We start from the raw sequence: 17,189 nt of genomic DNA, 5'->3' as shown, positions 1-17,189 counted from the left end.
GAATGATCTCAGTTCATTTCCAAGGCAAACCATTCAAAATCACATTAATCCAAGCCTATATCCCAACCATTAATGCCAAAGAAGCTGAAATTAAACAGTTTTATGAAGAACTACAAGATCTTCTACACACACACACACACACACACAAAAGTCCTTTGTTGTCATGGGAGATTGGAAAGCAAAAAAATGGAAGCCAAGAGATACCTGGAATAACAGGCAAGTTTGGCCTGGACTACAAAATGAACCAGTTATTATTGTTGTTCAGTCGCTCACTCATGTCTGACTCATTGCAACCCAATGGACTGCAGCAGGTCAGGCTTCCCTGTCTTTCACCATACCCCAGTTTCCTCAAACTCATGTCTGTTGAGTTGGTGAGGCCATCCAATCATCTTGTCCTCTGTCTTGCCTTCTGTTTTTTCCAGCAATAATGTCTTTTCCAATGAGTCAGCTATTCATATCAACTGGTCAAAGTATTGGAGCTTCAGCTTCAGCATCAGTCTTCAAAGAATATTCAGGATTGATTTCATTTAGTATTGACTGGTTTGATCTCCTTGCAATCCACGGAACTTTGAAGAGTCTTCTCCAACATCACAGTTCAAAATGAAGCAGAGCAAAGGCTAACAGAGTTTTGCCAACAAAATGCACAGCAACCCCCCTCTTCCAACAACACAAGAGATGACTCTACACAAGAACATCACTAGATGGTCAATACTGAATCAGATTGATTATATTTTTTTGCAGCCAAAGATGGATAAGCTCTATACAGTCATCAGAAAGAAGACCAGGAGATTACTGTAGCTCAGATCCTGAGCTCCTTGTTGCAAAATTCAGACTTAAATTGAAGAAAGTAGGGAAAACCACTAGACCATTCAGTTATGACCTAAATCAAATCCCTTATGATTATACAGTGGAAGTGATAAATAGATTCAGGGGATTAGATTTAATAAACAGAGTGCCTGAAGAACTACAGATGAAGGTTCATAACATTGTACAGGAGATGTGATCAAAAGCATCTCCAAGAAGAAAAAATGCAAAAAGGCAAATGGTTGTCATAGGAGGCCTTACAAATAGCTGAAAAAAGAAGAGAAGCTAAAGGCAAAGAAGAAAAGGAAAGAAATATCCATTTGAATGCAGAGTTCCAAAGAGTAGCAAGGAGAGATAAGAAAAACTTCCTAAGGGATCAATGCAAGGAAACAGAAGAAAACAATAGAATGGGAAAGACAAGAGATCTCTTAGAGAAAATTAGAGACAAGAAGGGAACACTTCATGCAAAGAAGGGCACAATAAGGGACAGAAATGATATGGACCTAACAGAAGCAGAAGATATTAAAAAGAGGTAGCAAGAATACGCGGAAGAACTTTACAGAAAAGATCGATCTTAATGACCCAGATGACCATGATGGTGTGATCACTCACCTAGAGTCAGACATCCTAGAGTGAGAAGTCAAGTGGGCCTTAGAAAGCATCACTATAAACAAAGCTAGCGGAGGTGATGGAATTCCAGTTGAGATATTTCAAATCCTAAAAGATGATGCTGTGAAAGTGCTGCACTCAATATGCCAGGAAATTTGGAAAACTCAGCAGTGGCCACAGGACTGGAAAAGGTCAGTTTTAATTCCAATCCTCAAGAAGGGAAATGCCAAAGAATGCTCAAACTACCACACAATTGCACTCATCTCACACACTAGCAAAGTAATACTCAAAATTCTCCAAGCTAGGCTTCAATAGTACATGAAAGGAGAACTTCCAGATGTTCAAGCTAGTTTTAGAAAAGGCAAAGGAACCAGAGATCAAATTGCCAACATCTATTAGATCATAGAAAAATCAAGAGAATTCCAGGAAAACATCTACTTCTGCTTCATTGACTATGCTAAAGCCTTTGACTGTGTGGATCACAGTCAACTGTGGAAAATTCTGAACTAGATGGGAATACCAGACCACTTTATCTGCCTCCTGAAAAATCTGTATGCAGGTCAAGGAGCAACAGTTAGAACCAGACATAAAACAATGGACTGGTTCAGAATTGGGAAAGGAGTAAGTCAAGGCTGTATATTGTCACCCTGTTTATTTAACTTATATGAAGAAAACGTCATGCAAAAGGTCAGACTGGATGAAGCACAAACTGGAATCAAGGTAGCAGGGAGAAATATCAATAAACTCAGATGTGCAGATGACACCACCATTATGGCAGAAAGCAAAGAGGAACTAAAGAGCCTCTTGATGAAAGTGAAAGAGGAGAATGGAAAAGCTGGCTTAAAATTCAACATTTGAAACACTAAGATCATGGCACCCAGTCCCATAACTTCATACAAATAGATGGGTATCAATGGAAACAGTGACAGACTTTATTTTCTTGGGTTCAAAAATCACTGCAGATGGTGACTGCAAACATGATATTAAAAGATGCTTGCTCCTTGGAAGAAAAGCTACGACCAACCTAGACAGGATATTAAAAAACAGACACATTACTTTGCCAACAAAGGTCCATCTAGTCAAAGCTATAGTTTTTCCAATAGTCATGTATGAATGTGAGAGTTGGGCCATAAAGAAAGCTGAGCACTGAAGAATTGATACTTTTGAGCTGTGGTGTTATAGAAGACTCAAGAGTTCCTTGGACAGCAAGGAGACCAAACCAGTCAATCCTAAAGGAAATCAATCCTGAATATTCATTGGAAGAACTGATGCTGAAGCTGAAGCTTCAATACTTTGGTCAACTGATGCAAAGGACTGACTCATTGGAAAAGATTCTGATCCTGGGAAAGATTGAGGGCAGGAAGAGAAGGGGACTACAGAGGATGAGATGGTTTAATGAGATGGTTGTCCACTGACTTGGTGGACATGAGTTTGAGCAAACTCCAGAAGTTGGTGATGGACAGCAAAACCTGGCATGCTGCAGTCCATGGGGTCATGAAGAGTCTGACACAACTGAATGACTGTACTAAGCTGAACTGAGCCAAAGAAGGTATTTTTCTCCTTTCATGGAGTGTTTTCTAGAGGATCACTATTCCTTTCTCTGCTCTAGCTGTAAACTGATGTACAGTGCACATCGTTGTCATCTTCCCATGAATTTATACAGGCAAATTCTCCCAAAACCTGTTGAAAACAAAAAGGAAATGAGGATTGATTTATCAATGATACATGATTAAAGTTAGCTTTATTCTTTTTAAATTAGTTTTGTTTAACATAGCATCTTAGGTCTTTATTATTAAAGCAGTCAATCAATATTTAGATTCATTCGACCTTTACATATGTGCTGTTCTCCTTTATTACAGAAAGATAAATTTGATTTTTCTAGCATGCAGCTTTCAGGAGTGTTATACACCTAGACTTTGTCCTAGAAAATATACACTTGTTGCTGAACTTTCAACTCCAAGTTAGGTGAGTGAAGGTGAAATTACATTAGATTCATCCATTGCCCCCAAAAACACCATGCTAAATAATGGCTCAGATGGTAATGTGTCTGCTTGCAATGCAGGAGATCCAGGTTTGATCCCTGGGTCGGGAAGACCCCCTGGAGAAGGGAATGGAAACCCACTCCAGTCTTCTTGCTGAGAGCATTCCATAGACAGAAAAGCGTGGTGGCCAGTATTCCGTGGGGTTGCAAAGAATCAGACAGGACTGAGTGACTAACAGTTTTACTTTCCAAAGAGCATTAAGCTGCTAACCAACCTTTTTTTAAAATTAATTTTTATTGGAGTATAGTTGCTCCACAATGCTGTTAGTTTCTACTCTACAATAAATTAATCAGTCATGTATACACATATACCCTCTCTCTTCTGGATTTCCTTCCCATTCAGATCACCACAGTGCATTAAGCAGAGTACATTGTGCTACCCAGTATGTTCTCATTAGTTATCTATTTTATACACAGTATCAGTACTGTATAGGTGTCAAACCCAATCTCCCAATTCCTCCCACTCCTGCTTTCCCCCTGGGTACACATATTATTTGTTCTTCATGTATGTGTATTTCTGCTTTGCAAATAAGATTATTTATATCATTTTTCTAGATTCCACATATATGCATTGTGTGCTGTGCTAAGTCACTTCAGTTGTGTCTGATTCTTTGTGACCCTAAAAACTGTAGCCAACCAGGCTCCTCTGTACATGGGATTTTCCAGGCAAGAATGCTGGGGTGGTTTGCCATTTCTTCCTCCAGGGTATCTGCCCAACCCAGGGTTTGAACTCTTGTCTCTTATGCCTCCTGCATTGGCAGGGGTGTTCTTTACCACTAGTGCCACCTGCTAAGCAGTTATATATGCATTAAAATGTGATATTTGTTTTTCTCTTTCTGACTTACTTTACTCTGTATGATTCTCTCTAGGGATGTGGATGGACCTGGAGAGTGTCTAACTAACTTTTAAGTCACACCAGAAGGCATATCTGTACCTGCCAAGTGGTTTGGCTATTCTTTCACCACTTCGAGCAAGAAGGAACTACATAGGCTAAAGAGTACTTAAGACTGTTCTCTTGCCCCAAAACAGAAGAGTTTGTCTAGGATGCTTTATAACCACCTGACTGACACTGATTTTTGATTTTTTTTCCCAACTCTAAAAACCTATGTGATTTTCTATCTACTATGTGTAAACTGCTATTAGAGTTGCCATGACAGTTATAAAATGAGTAAATTATTAATCACTTACAAGATCACTTTATGTGTTGGCAAAATGTGAGGGTCTCTAATTCTCACCCCACCAAAGCTAGCTTTACTTGCTCCGTGGTTCATGTTTTCTCTACAGTGCTCCCCCATTACTATAGGGAAATATTATATAGACGTTTTTAGAAACTTCACCACATTTCCCAGTAGGATATTCATTAGCATGAGAGAATCTGATACGTTCCTGTGAGCAAATTTATCTTGGACTAAGGGGATTCAAAGATATAAGGAAGATATCAAGAGAACAGAAAGATGAGAAGGACAAATGGAAAATTCCATAGCGTTGGTAAAGTCTGCAATTATCAGTAGATTGGGAGACTGAGTCATTAAGACAAAAGATGCTAGCTTCCTAATTTTCAGGGCAGTCCTGACATCCACCATTAAGAATTAACACTGGTATTTAGAATATAAGATAAAAGCAAAAAATATAAAAACCTAGATCCATACATGGCAAGGTATATGGTGGACCAAAGTATAAGGAGAAAGAAAAAATGAAAGGGAAGAATATCAATATTAAACGGACCTTTACTACAAGTGACAAAACCCCAACTCAAACTGGCTTAAAAATTAAAAGGGGGTACAAATATCTAGTTTATATAATTCTTGTGTAATGGTTGGATCTAATACCCAAATAATATCAATAACCTTTCTACGTTCCCTCAGTTCAGTTCAGTCACTCAGTCGTGTCTGACTCATTGCAACCCACTGAACTGCAGCACGCCAGACCTCCCTGTCCATCACCAACTCCCAGAGTTTATTCAAACTGATCTCCACTGACTCGGTGATGCCATCCAAACATCTCATCCTCTGTCGTCCCCTTCTCCTCATGCCCCCAATCTTTCCCAGCATCAGAGTCTTTTCCAATGAGTCAGCTCTTCACATGAGGTGGCCAAAGTACTGGAGTTTCAGCTTTAGCGTCAGTCCTTCCAATGAACACTTAGGACTGATCTGCTTTAGAATGGACTGGTTGGATCTCCTTGCAATCCAAGGGACTCTCAAGAGTCTTCTCCAACATCACAGTTCAAAAGCACCCATTCTTCGGCTCTCAGCTTTCTTCACAGTCCAACTCTCACATCCATACGTGACCACTGGAAAAACCATAGCCTACACTAGACGGACCTTTCTTGCCAAAGTAATGTCTCTGATTTTGGATATGTTATCTGGGTTGGTCATAACTTTTCCTTCAAGGAGTAAGCGTCTTTTAATTTCATGGCTGCAATCATCATCTGCAGTGATTTTGGAGCCCCCCAAAATAAAGTCTGATACTGTTTCCACTGTTTCCCCATCTATTTCCCAGGAAGTGATGGGACCAGATGCCATGATCTTCGTTTTCTGAATGCTGAGCTTTAAGCCAACTTTTTCACTCTCCTGTTTCACTTTCATCAAGAGGCTTTTTAGTTCCTCTTCACTTTCTGCCATAAGGGTGGTGTCATCTGCATATCTGAGGTTATTGATATTTCTCCCGGAAATCTTGATTCCAGCTTGTGCTTCTTCCAGTCCAGCATTTCTCATGATGTACTCTGCAAAGAAGTTAAATAAGCAGGGTGACAATATACAGCCTTGACGTATTCCCTTTCCTATTTGGAACCAGTCTGTTGTTCTATGTCCAGTTCTAACTGTTGCTTCCTGATCTGCATATAGGTTTCTCAAGAGGCAGGTCAGGTGGTCTGGTATTCCCATCTCTTGAAGAATTTTCCAGTTTATTGTGATCCACACAGTCAAAGGCTTAGGCATAGTCAATAAAGCAGAAATAGATGTTTTTCTGGAACTCTCTTGCTTTTTCCATGATCCAGCCGATGTTGGCAATTTGATCTTGTTTCCTCTGCCTTCTCTAAAACCAGCTTGAACATCTGGAAGTTCACGGTTCACGTATTGCTGAAGACTGGCTTGGAGAATTACTTTACTAGCATGTGAGACGAGTGCAATTGTGTGGTAGTTTGAGCATTCTTTGGCATTGCCTTTCTTTGGGATTGGAATGAAAACTGACCTTTTCCAGTCCTGTGGCCACTGCTGAGTTTTCCAAATTTCCCAGCATATTGAGTGCAGCACTTTCATAGCATAATCTTTCAGGATTTGAAATAGCTCAACTGGAATTCCATCATCTCCACTAGCTTTGTTTATAGTGATTCTTTCTAAGGCCCACTTGACTTCACATTCTGGGATGTCTGGCTCTAGGTCAGTGATCACACCATTGGGATTATCTTGGTCGTGAAGATCTTTTTTGTACAGTTCTGTGTATCCTTGCCACCTCTTCTTAATATCTTCCACTGCTGTTAGGTCCATACCATTTCTGTCCTTTATCGAGCCCATCTTTGCATAAAATATTCCCTTGGTATATCTAATTTTCTTGAAGAGATCTCTAGTCTTTCCCGTTCTGTTGTTTTCCTCTATTTCTTTGCATTGATCGTTGAGGAAGTCTTTCTTATCTCTCCTTGCTATTCTTTGGAACTCTGCATTCAGGTGTTTATATTTTTCCTTTTCTCCTTTGCTTTTCACTTCTCTTCTTTTCAAAGCTATTTGTAAGGCCTCTCCAGACAGCCATTTTGCCTTTTTGCATTTCTTTTCCGTGGGGATGGTCTTGATCCCTGTCTCCTGTACAATGTCACAAACCTCCGTCCATAGTTCATAAGGCACTCTGTCAATCAGATCTGGTCCCTTAAATCTATTTCTCACTTCCACTATATAATCATAAGGGATATGATTAAGGTCATACTTGAATGGTCTAGTGGTTTTCCCTACTTTCTTCAATTTAAGTCTGAATTTGGCAATAAGGAGTTCATGATCGGAGCTGCAGTCAGCTCCCAGTCTTGTTTTTGCTGACTGTAGAGCTTCTCCATCTTTGGCTGCAAAAAATAGAATCAATCTGATTTTGGTGTTGATCATCAGGTGATGTCCATGTGTAGAGTCTTCTCTTGTGTTGTTGGAAGAAGGTGTTTGCTATGACCAGTGCATTCTCTTGGCAAAACTCTATTAGCCTTTGCCCTGCTTCATTCCGTACTCCAAGGCCAAATTTGCCTGTTACCCCAGGTGTTTCTTGACTTCCTACTTTTGCATTCCAGTCCCCTGTAATGAAAAGGACATCTTTTTGGGGTGTTAGTTCTAAAAGGTCTTGTAGGTCTTCATAGAACCGTTCAACTGCAGCTTCTTCAGTGTTACTGGTTGGGGTATAGACTTGGATTACTGTGATATTGAAAGGTTTGCTTTGGAAATGAACAGAGGTCATTCTGTCGTTTTTGAGATTGCATCCAAGTACTGCATTTTGGACTCTTTTTTTGACCGTGATGGCTACTCCATTTCTTCTAAAGAATTCCTGCCCACAGTAGTAGATATAGTCTCTTACATTTTTGTTGCTATGCATTAGTATCTATTCTCATAGTGTCTATTCTATTCTATCTAGATAGGTAGATGTTACCAGCCCTTGGCCCTGGGATCCACTTTACAATAGTCACTGTGATTGACACCAAGATCGTGCCTCCCCCCCCCCCACCCCCCCACAGTCGGGGGCAGGGTGGGGCAGGGCTGAGATTGGTGGAGGGATGAATCTGCAAGGGAAAATGAAAACTACTGCTACTTTAAAAATGGAATAAATGCAGTGAGCACAGACACCACAGACTCAAGTCACTCTCCCTCTGGAGAGTGTTTCCCCAGATGAGAGGAGTATTTTTCCCGAGCTTTGCTTTCACAGATGATTCTGGGCCTGGGGTCACTAAACCAGTCTTCCCTGGAAAGCTGTGTGGTCATTACAGCTCCCCACTGAGCTTTCTTTCCGAATTACCACAGGGGCTTATTTTTGGTGGAGGAAGCTTAGCCTCGATGTGAAATTATCCTAAGAGCTTTGAGAGTAAAATGGATTTTTCTAATAGACATTTAAAATGTTTTATTGACACAACACCGCCCCTGTTTAATGAAGCCCTGAAAAGGCATCTTTTCTGCAGTCAGTCAGTAGTGTCCAGCTCTTTGCAGCCACATGGACTGCAGCACACGAGGCTTCCCTGTCCTTCACCATCTCCTGGAGCTTGCTCAAACTCATGTCATTGAGCTGGTGATGTCATCTAGCCATCTTGTCCTTTGTTGCCCCCTTCTCCTCCTCTCTTCATTCCTTCCCAGCATCAGGGTCTTTTCCAATGAGTTGGCTCTTCCCATCAGGTAGTCAAAGTATTGGAGCTTCAGCTTCAGTATTTCCAGTGAATATTCAGGGTTGATTTTTCTTTAGGTTTGACTGATTTGATCTCCTTGAGGATCAAGGGACGCTCACAGTGCCAAAGCATCAATTTTTTTGACACTCAGCCTTCTTTATGGTCCAACTCTCACATCCATACATGAGTACTAGAAAAGCCATAACTTTGACTAGACAGACCTTTGTCAGCAAAGTAATATCTCTGCTTTTTAATATGCTGTCTAGGTTTGTCATAGTTTTTCTTCCAAGGAGCAAGTGTCTTTTAAATATCATGGCTCCAGTCACCATATGCAGTGATTTTGGAGCCCCCCCCCCAAAAAATAAATAAATAAAATAAATAAAGTCTATCACTGTTTCCATTGTTTCCCCATCTATTTGCCATGAAGTGATGGGACTGGATGTCATGAACTTAGTTTTCTGAATGCTGGGTTTTAAGTCAGCTTTTTCACTCTCCTCTTTCACTTTCATCAAGTGGCTCTTCCTCTTTGATTTCTGCCATATGGTTGTGTCATCTGTATATCTGATGTTATATGTATTTCTCCCAGCAAACTTGATTCCAGCTTGAGCTTCATTCAGACTGGCATTTCTCATGATGTATTCTGCATATAAGTTAAATGAGCAGGGTGACAATATACAGCCTTGATGTTCTCCTTTCCCAATTCTGAATCAGTCCGTTGTTCCATGTAAGGTTCTAACTGCTATTTCTTGACCTGCATACAGATTTCCCAGGAGGCAGGTAAGGTGATCTGGTATTCCCATTTTTTAAGAATTTTCCACAGTTTATTGTGATCCACATGGTCAACAACTTTCGTGTAGTCAATGAAGGAGAAATAGATGTTTTTCTGGCATATTAGGTGAAATAAAAGATAAAATAAATAAAAAATTAAAATAGCTTAAAATAGAGTACACGGGGAGCTGCGGCGGGGTCTGGGGCTCAGGGCAGCGGCGGGAGGAGGCGGACACGTGGCAGCAGCAGCAGTAGCAGCCCCGGCGGCGGCGGCGGCAGAAGGCATCGGCCGGAGCCGCCTGCCGTCTTCCCTCCTTCCCGCCTTGCGGAATTAAAAAAAAAAAAAAAACATAGAGTACATGGGTCTGCTTTCAATGTAAAGTACACCGCTACAAATACTTAAAAGTTTAAAAACACAGAAAGAGAAAAGCAGAAGAAAAAGTTCCACATACAGACTTTATTGTTATTTTCCTGTGTGTGTGTGTGTGTGAAAGATCAAGGTTTTTTTCTTTCTTTTTTTTTTTTTTTTTGATTGATTTTATAATTGCTTTTCCCTTCTCAGTGATCATGAGACTTGGTTTTGTGAGTGGCCAAAGCTGTACTTGGGGAAACTGTGCCGGCTTGCAACTTGTGAAAATGACCCATGTAGAAATGGTGTCACATGTGTTCTGAAATCTAGGACAGAAATTGTCTGCCTCTGTCCATATGGGAGATCTGGACTCCTCTGCAGTGCAGGTAAGAGTTTTCATTGCTGAGCATGAGTCCAGGTAGAAGGGGGTGAAGAGGAGAGAAAATTACTCAGAAAAATGAAGAACATCACCTCACTGAGCAAATCTGTCAAATCCTTCTCCATTCTTTTCAAGTCAGTCAAGACAAGACACATTAATAAGATGGATCACTGAGTAAGTATTTCTCATACCCACTGAGTAATTACAAAGGCGATGATAAGTTTTCCCTAAAGTTAGACTACAGAAAATCTCTGTATTATTACATATCAAGGTTATTCTAATACTCAGAGTAACAAGGAAAATCAGAACAATACATAACATCAAATTATTTTACATAATTTTGTTAAACTGAGGATATAATATTAACAAATATCTATGTATTATGAAGTTGTTTTTATTTAAAGATAACAAAATCAGTGACATAGTTATTATATCTCAAGAAACTAAATCAGAAATAAGAGCCATGTTCTTCTCCTCAGGAAAATTCACAATGTATAAACCCTGTATTACTAAACTGAACAAGAAACTATAATATAAAATACTTTAAGAAACAAATTGCCTAAGAATGAAATATTGGCTTTGATATACAGAAATAAGTATGTCTGTGAACATTTTCAGAAATAATTAAAAGTATTTGGTATTAATATTGAATCAATTCAGGACTGGAGTTAATTCATCTTTATTTTCACCATAACGATTAAATAAAACAGTTTATCCCTTTGTAACTAGTGGTATTCATTACCAAATTTTAGAATAAGTCTCCCAAAGTAAGCACAGACCCTGTGTCCCAGGACATGCACACAGTGACACAAATACATCCAGATTGTGATGACTCATCAAAAATCTGCCCCCCTCCCCCCCGACACACACACACCTGATGCTACAGGCATGAAAATTGAAACTAGAATAAAGAATCTGCCACCAGAAAGTACTGATGTTTTTGATGCATACATACATCTTTGCAGGGAACTGACAACAGATTCGATGCATCGCTGAGAGAGGAGCTCCCCCTGCAGCTGTGGCAGGGCCATGTTTGAAGTGAGCTTTATCTTTGCAAGCAGCACTGTAGACAAATGTAACTGATGGTGTCTTGTCCTTCCTTATAAAAATCTCATGCTTCATAGACATAATCATTCCACTTAAATAAAAGCTAATGGAAAATGTAACTGATGGCAATACATTTGATTACTATAGGATAAATCATTAATTTTGCTTCCTACCTGAAAATAAGACTGACTGAAATAAGAAATGAATATATTTATGAACATCTGCACATATTTACAAAAATGCTTGTTTGTGTCCCTCTCTTAGTCTCACTAGGCTTCCAAAGATGCAAAGATTTATGGATTATTTAAACAAAAAAAGATCAGGCAAAATTTATTAGGCTCTTTGCCTCAGTGTTAGTAAGAAGAAATTCCTACATGTGCCCATGCAGAAGGATGTCTCAGGATATTTAACCTACCCATTAAAATGTCCACAAATATGCCAGATCCATTAGAAAATCCTTCCCTTATAGAACATACATTCTAACTGAGAAGATAAAAAGGAGAATAGAAATGGCTAACGACACAATGCAAATGAAGAGAATTATGAAGGAAATCAAGATGAAAGAGTGATGGGTGGGGGGGTACAATGTTCACAGCTAGATTGACCTCAGGAAACGGAAGGTCTTTGCTGAGGCCTAAGAATAAGGAGGAAAAACAAATCTCCAGCCAGAAGGTACAGGAGATAGAAGACCCTGGAGAGAGAGCCTGAGCCTTTTGAAGAATGAGAGGTGCTTCCACTGCTGGAACACAGGGAGCAAGGCATGGGTTGTTTCTAGAGGCCTTAGAAAGCCATGGGGAGTAGGGAGAGGGTCAAACAGTCAAGGGGTTAAATATGTACTTGCTTAAACCATTTTTATTTTGGAGGTTGATTTTAGAAAGCTTCTGTTCCCAAATCCTGACAAAAGATAGCTTTGCCTTTGTTTTAGTTGCTAAGTTGTGTCCAGCTTTTGCAACCCCATGTACTATAACCCACCAGGCTCCTCTGTCAGTTGGATTTCCCAGACAAGAATACTGGAGTGGGCTGCCTTTTCCTTCTCCAAGAGATCTTCCCCACCCCAGGATCAAACCCAAGACTCCGGCAAGTGAGTTCTTTACCACTGAGTTACCAGGGAAGTTTTAACTTAGACAAAGATAATGGCAGTGGAGACTGAAGTGAGTGAATTTGAGATTAGTTTTGGAGACAGGTGGTAGAACTTGCTGAAAAACACATGAGAAGGGCTGAATGAAGAACAACTGTGGAATTTTTGTTCGTTAGTTCGTTTAAACTGTAGGTAGATCAGTTCACTTCAGTTCAGTTCAGTTACTCAGTCATGTCCAACTCTTTGTGACCCCATGAATCGCAGCATGCCAGGCCTCCCTGTCCATCACCAACTCCTGGAGTTCACTCAGACTCACATCCATCAAGTCAGTGATGCCATCCAGCCATCTCGTCCTCTGTCATCCCCTTCTCCTCCTGCCCCCAATCCCTCCCAGCATCAGAGACTTTTTCAATGAGTAAACTTTTCGCATGAGGTGGCCAAAGTATTGGAGTTTCAGCTTCAGCATCATTCCCTGCAAAGAAATCCCAGGGCTGATCTCCTTCAGAATGGACTGGTTAGATCTCCTTGCAGTCCAAGGGACTCTCAAGAGTCTTCTCCAACACCACAGTTCAAAAGCATAAATTCTTCGGTGCTCAGCTTTCTTCACAGTCCAACTCTCACATCCATACATGACCACTGGAAAAACCATAGCCTACACTAGACGGATCTTTCTTGCCAAAGTAATATCTCTAATTTTGGATACGTTATCTGGTTGGTCATAACTTTCCTTCCAAGGAGTAAGTATCTTTTAATTTGATGGCTGCAATCAACATCTGCAGTGATTTTGGAGCCCAGAAATATAAAGTCTGACACTTTTTCCACTATTTCCCCATCTATTTCTCATGAAGTGATGGGACCAGATGCCATGATCTTCGTTTTCTGAATGTTGAGCTTTAAGCCAACTCTTTCACTCTCCACTTTCACTTTCATCAAGAGGCTTTTTAGTTCCTCTTCACTTTCTGCCATAAGGGTGGTGTCATCTGCATATCTGAGGTTATTGATATTTCTCCCGGGAATCTGGATTCCAGCTTGTGCTTCATCCAGCCCAGCATTTCTCATGATGTACTCTGCAAAGAAGTTAAATAAGCAGGGTGAAAATATACAGCCTTGACGTACTCCTTTTCCTATTTGGAACCAGTCTGTTGTTCCATGTCCAGTTCTAACTGTTGCTTCCTGACCTGCATATAGGTTTCTCAAGAGGCAGGTCAGGTGGTCTGGTATTCCCATCTCTTGAAGAATTTTCCACAGTTTATTGTGATCCACACAGTCAAAGGCTTTGACATAGTCAATAAAGCAGAAATAGATGTTTTTCTGGAACTCTCTTGCTTTTTCAATGATCCAGCAGATGTTGGCAATTTGATCTCTGGTTCCTCTGCCTTTTCTAAAACCAGCTTGAACATTTGGAAGTTCATGGCTGATGTATTGTTGAAGACTGGCAAAACCAATACAATATTGTAAAGTTTAAAAATAAAATAAATTAAAAAAAAAAAAAAGACTGGGTTGGAGAATTTTGAGCATTACTTTACTAGCGTACGAGATGAGTACAACTGTGCAGTAGTTTGAGCATCCTTTGGCATTGCCTTTCCTTGGGACTGGAGTGAAAACTGACCTTTTCCAGTCCTGTGGCCACTGCTGAGTTTTCTAAATTTGCTAGCATATTGAGTGCAGCACTTTCACAGCATCATCTTTCAAGATTTGAAATAGTTCAACTGGAATTCCATAACCTCCACTAGCTTTGTTTATAGTGATGCTTTCTAAGGCCCATTTGACTTCACATTCCAGGATGTCTGGCTCTAGGTGAGTGATCACACCATTGGGATTATCTTGGTTGTGAAGATCTTTTTGTACAGTTCTTCTGTGTATTCTTGCCACCTCTTCTTAATATCTTCCACTTCTGTTAGGTCCATACCATTTCTGTCCTTTATCAAGCCCATCTTTGCATGAAATATTCCCTTGGTATCTCTCATTTTAGGTAGATGGTGGTGCCCAAATCATTGGTTGGACCAATCTGACCTCCAGTGGGTCATCCAGAACACGCTGAATATATGTTTATTCAATAGACAGAAGTGCAGAGCAAACCAATGAATATAGTTGTTGCCCAGTTACAATTGAACGTGAGAACAGGCACAGAATAAAACCAAGACTTCCTTACATATCTTGGCCTTTTTGTTAATACTAGAAGATGGGAAAATCAGCTTGTTTTATTTTATCAGCACTTGCATTTGCTGTGTAGCACTCTCCTTTCAAATTATAGCCATGTCTGCCAGGGCAATATATTCTTTGGGAGATGGTAGAAAATACAGTTATGACATTTCCTACCTTGTTGATATTTCACTGGGGGATTCATTCCTGGGTGATCATGGCAGAGCTGAGGGAGACTAACTCCAGCTCCTTCTTTGTAAAGTGCTTAGCACTCCTCGTCCACTCTTCCTGCTGCCTGCTCCTACCAGGAGCGACCTCTTCTTGCTTTCTTAACTACCTCATTCCAAAGACAAAGGGGAGAGGCTGTTTTTTGTATCTTGCCTTCTGGTGTTCCCTCTATAAATACTTCCTAGTTTACACCCTCCCAACTTAGATCACTCAATGGACACAGGATTTGAAGAAAGTGACCTCTACTGTCTAGTCAGCAGGTGCAAGGGGATTTGAACCCAGCACACTGATTGCAGGGCCTGATTCTCAGTCAGGGCAGTGCTGCTTTCTTCAAGTCTTGATGCAAGACCCTGTATTAAATCAGGGTTTCTCAGAATTCCAGCCTCAGTTAATCTAATAGGACCTGCCTTAGAGATTTAATGTGAGAGTCTTCATGTTACTAATGAAGATGTTACTAACATGTTACTAATGATACATAAAATGTTTTTGGAATAAAATAATGCCATTTGCAGCAACATGGATGAACCTAGAGATTATGATACTAACTGAAATAAGTCAGACAGGAAAAGATAAATACCACTTACATGTGGAATCTAAAATATGATACAAATGAACTTACTTATGAAACAGACTCACAGACATAGAAAACAAACTTGCAGTTGCCTGGAACAGGAAGGGGCAGATTGGGAGTTTGGGGTTAACAGATGCAAACTATTATATATAGGTTGGATAAACAACAGTGTCTTACTATATCACACTTGGAACTATGCAATATACTGAGACAAACAATAATGGAAAAGAATATTTCTATATATATTTGTATAACGGAATCACTTTGCTGTACAGCAGAAATTAACACAACACTGTAAAAATCAACTATACTTCAATTTTTTAAATGCTTTTGTTTCTTAAGCATGTCAAGCCAAGATTCTCAAATGCACAGCAAACTGCCACATCTTAATGTGAGAGAGAAGGCCAGATCTCCATCCTAGCTAAAAAGAAAGCTCTCTAGGATGTCAAAGAAAATCAAAATTAATTTCCTTTTAAGAATTTTTCTAAGTTGGTGACACTCTTTGCTGTGATTGGAGATAAGCCAGGGTATTATAAAATCTGGGAGGAGAGTATACCCCAGGGACACAGATAATCAGCAGACTGTTTAAGGACATGATGCCTCTATAAAGCAGCTTAATGTCAGGCTGGCATTTTGTGATGGCATATCTCAAAAATGTATAATTTTCTGTCATGTAAGCTTGTGACTCTTTTGACAGCATCCAGTCTGATGTGCTCCAGCTTTTTCTCTCCAACTCAGCAGCTGTTTGATTGCCCTGCTGTTCACCTGACTTCAGCATCCCCCCTTTCCCACCACGTCCAAACCCTGTGTTTTCTAGCTCCTGGTAACAAAGAAGTGTTTAGAAAGATCACCCTAATCCCAGAGGGGATTGTGACCACATGAAGAAGCACTTGGGAAAGTGATCGCATTTGCTCTGAGTTGAAGGCAACCCTTGAGATGTCTGCTTTTCCTCCTTTATAAGAACAGAAGGAATTGCCTTTCCTTTTGCTCAGTGGGAAGGTGCACATCTCCTGCTTTTCATTTTTTTTCTATCTATAAAGAAAAAAAGTTAGATTGACGCATATGAAAAAGCAGAAATTATAATAAGTATGTATTGGAAGAAAAGTTATGACCAACCTAGATAGCATACTCAAAAGCAGAGACATTACATTGCCAACAAAGGTCTGTCTAGTCAAGGCTATGGTTTTTCCAGTGGTCATGTATGGATGTGAGAGTTGGACTGTGAAGAAAGCTGAGCGCCGCAGAATTGATGCTTTTGAACTGTGGTGTTGGAGAAGACTCTTGAGAGTCCCTTGGACTGCAAGGAGATCCAACCAGTCCATTCTGAAGGAGATCAGCCCTGGGATTTCTTTGGAGGGAATGATGCTAAAGCTGAAACTCCAGTACTTTGGCCACCACATGCGAAGAGTTGACTCATTGGAAAAGACTCTGATGCTGGGAGGGGTTGGGGGCAGGAGGAGAAGGGGATGACAGAGGATGAGATGGCTGGATGGCATCACCGACTCAATGGACATGAGTCTGGGTGAACTCCGGGAGTTGGTGATGGACAGGGAGGCCTGGCGTGCTGCAATTCATGGGGTCGCAAAGAGCCGGACACTACTGAGCGACTGAATTGAACTGAACTGATATCTCAATATACACCAAAATGCTCATAACAGCTGCCCTTTGGATATCTGCACATGGATTGGTACTTTTCCTCTGTTCATGTCAGAGGCAGTTCCAGCAAAGTTACTGTTTATTTTTCCAATAATTATTACAAGTACTTTGTGTTTATAAGAAATGAGTCTCTTAAAATATATACATTAGTATCTGGGAAATATTTTCTGGTCAAAGTC

This window comes from Bos indicus x Bos taurus, chromosome 9, assembly GCF_003369695.1.
Source record: "Bos indicus x Bos taurus breed Angus x Brahman F1 hybrid chromosome 9, Bos_hybrid_MaternalHap_v2.0, whole genome shotgun sequence".
NCBI lineage: Eukaryota > Metazoa > Chordata > Mammalia > Artiodactyla > Bovidae > Bos > Bos indicus x Bos taurus.
The sequence above is the reverse complement of the archived record's forward strand: the minus strand, read 5'-3'. Positions refer to the sequence as shown.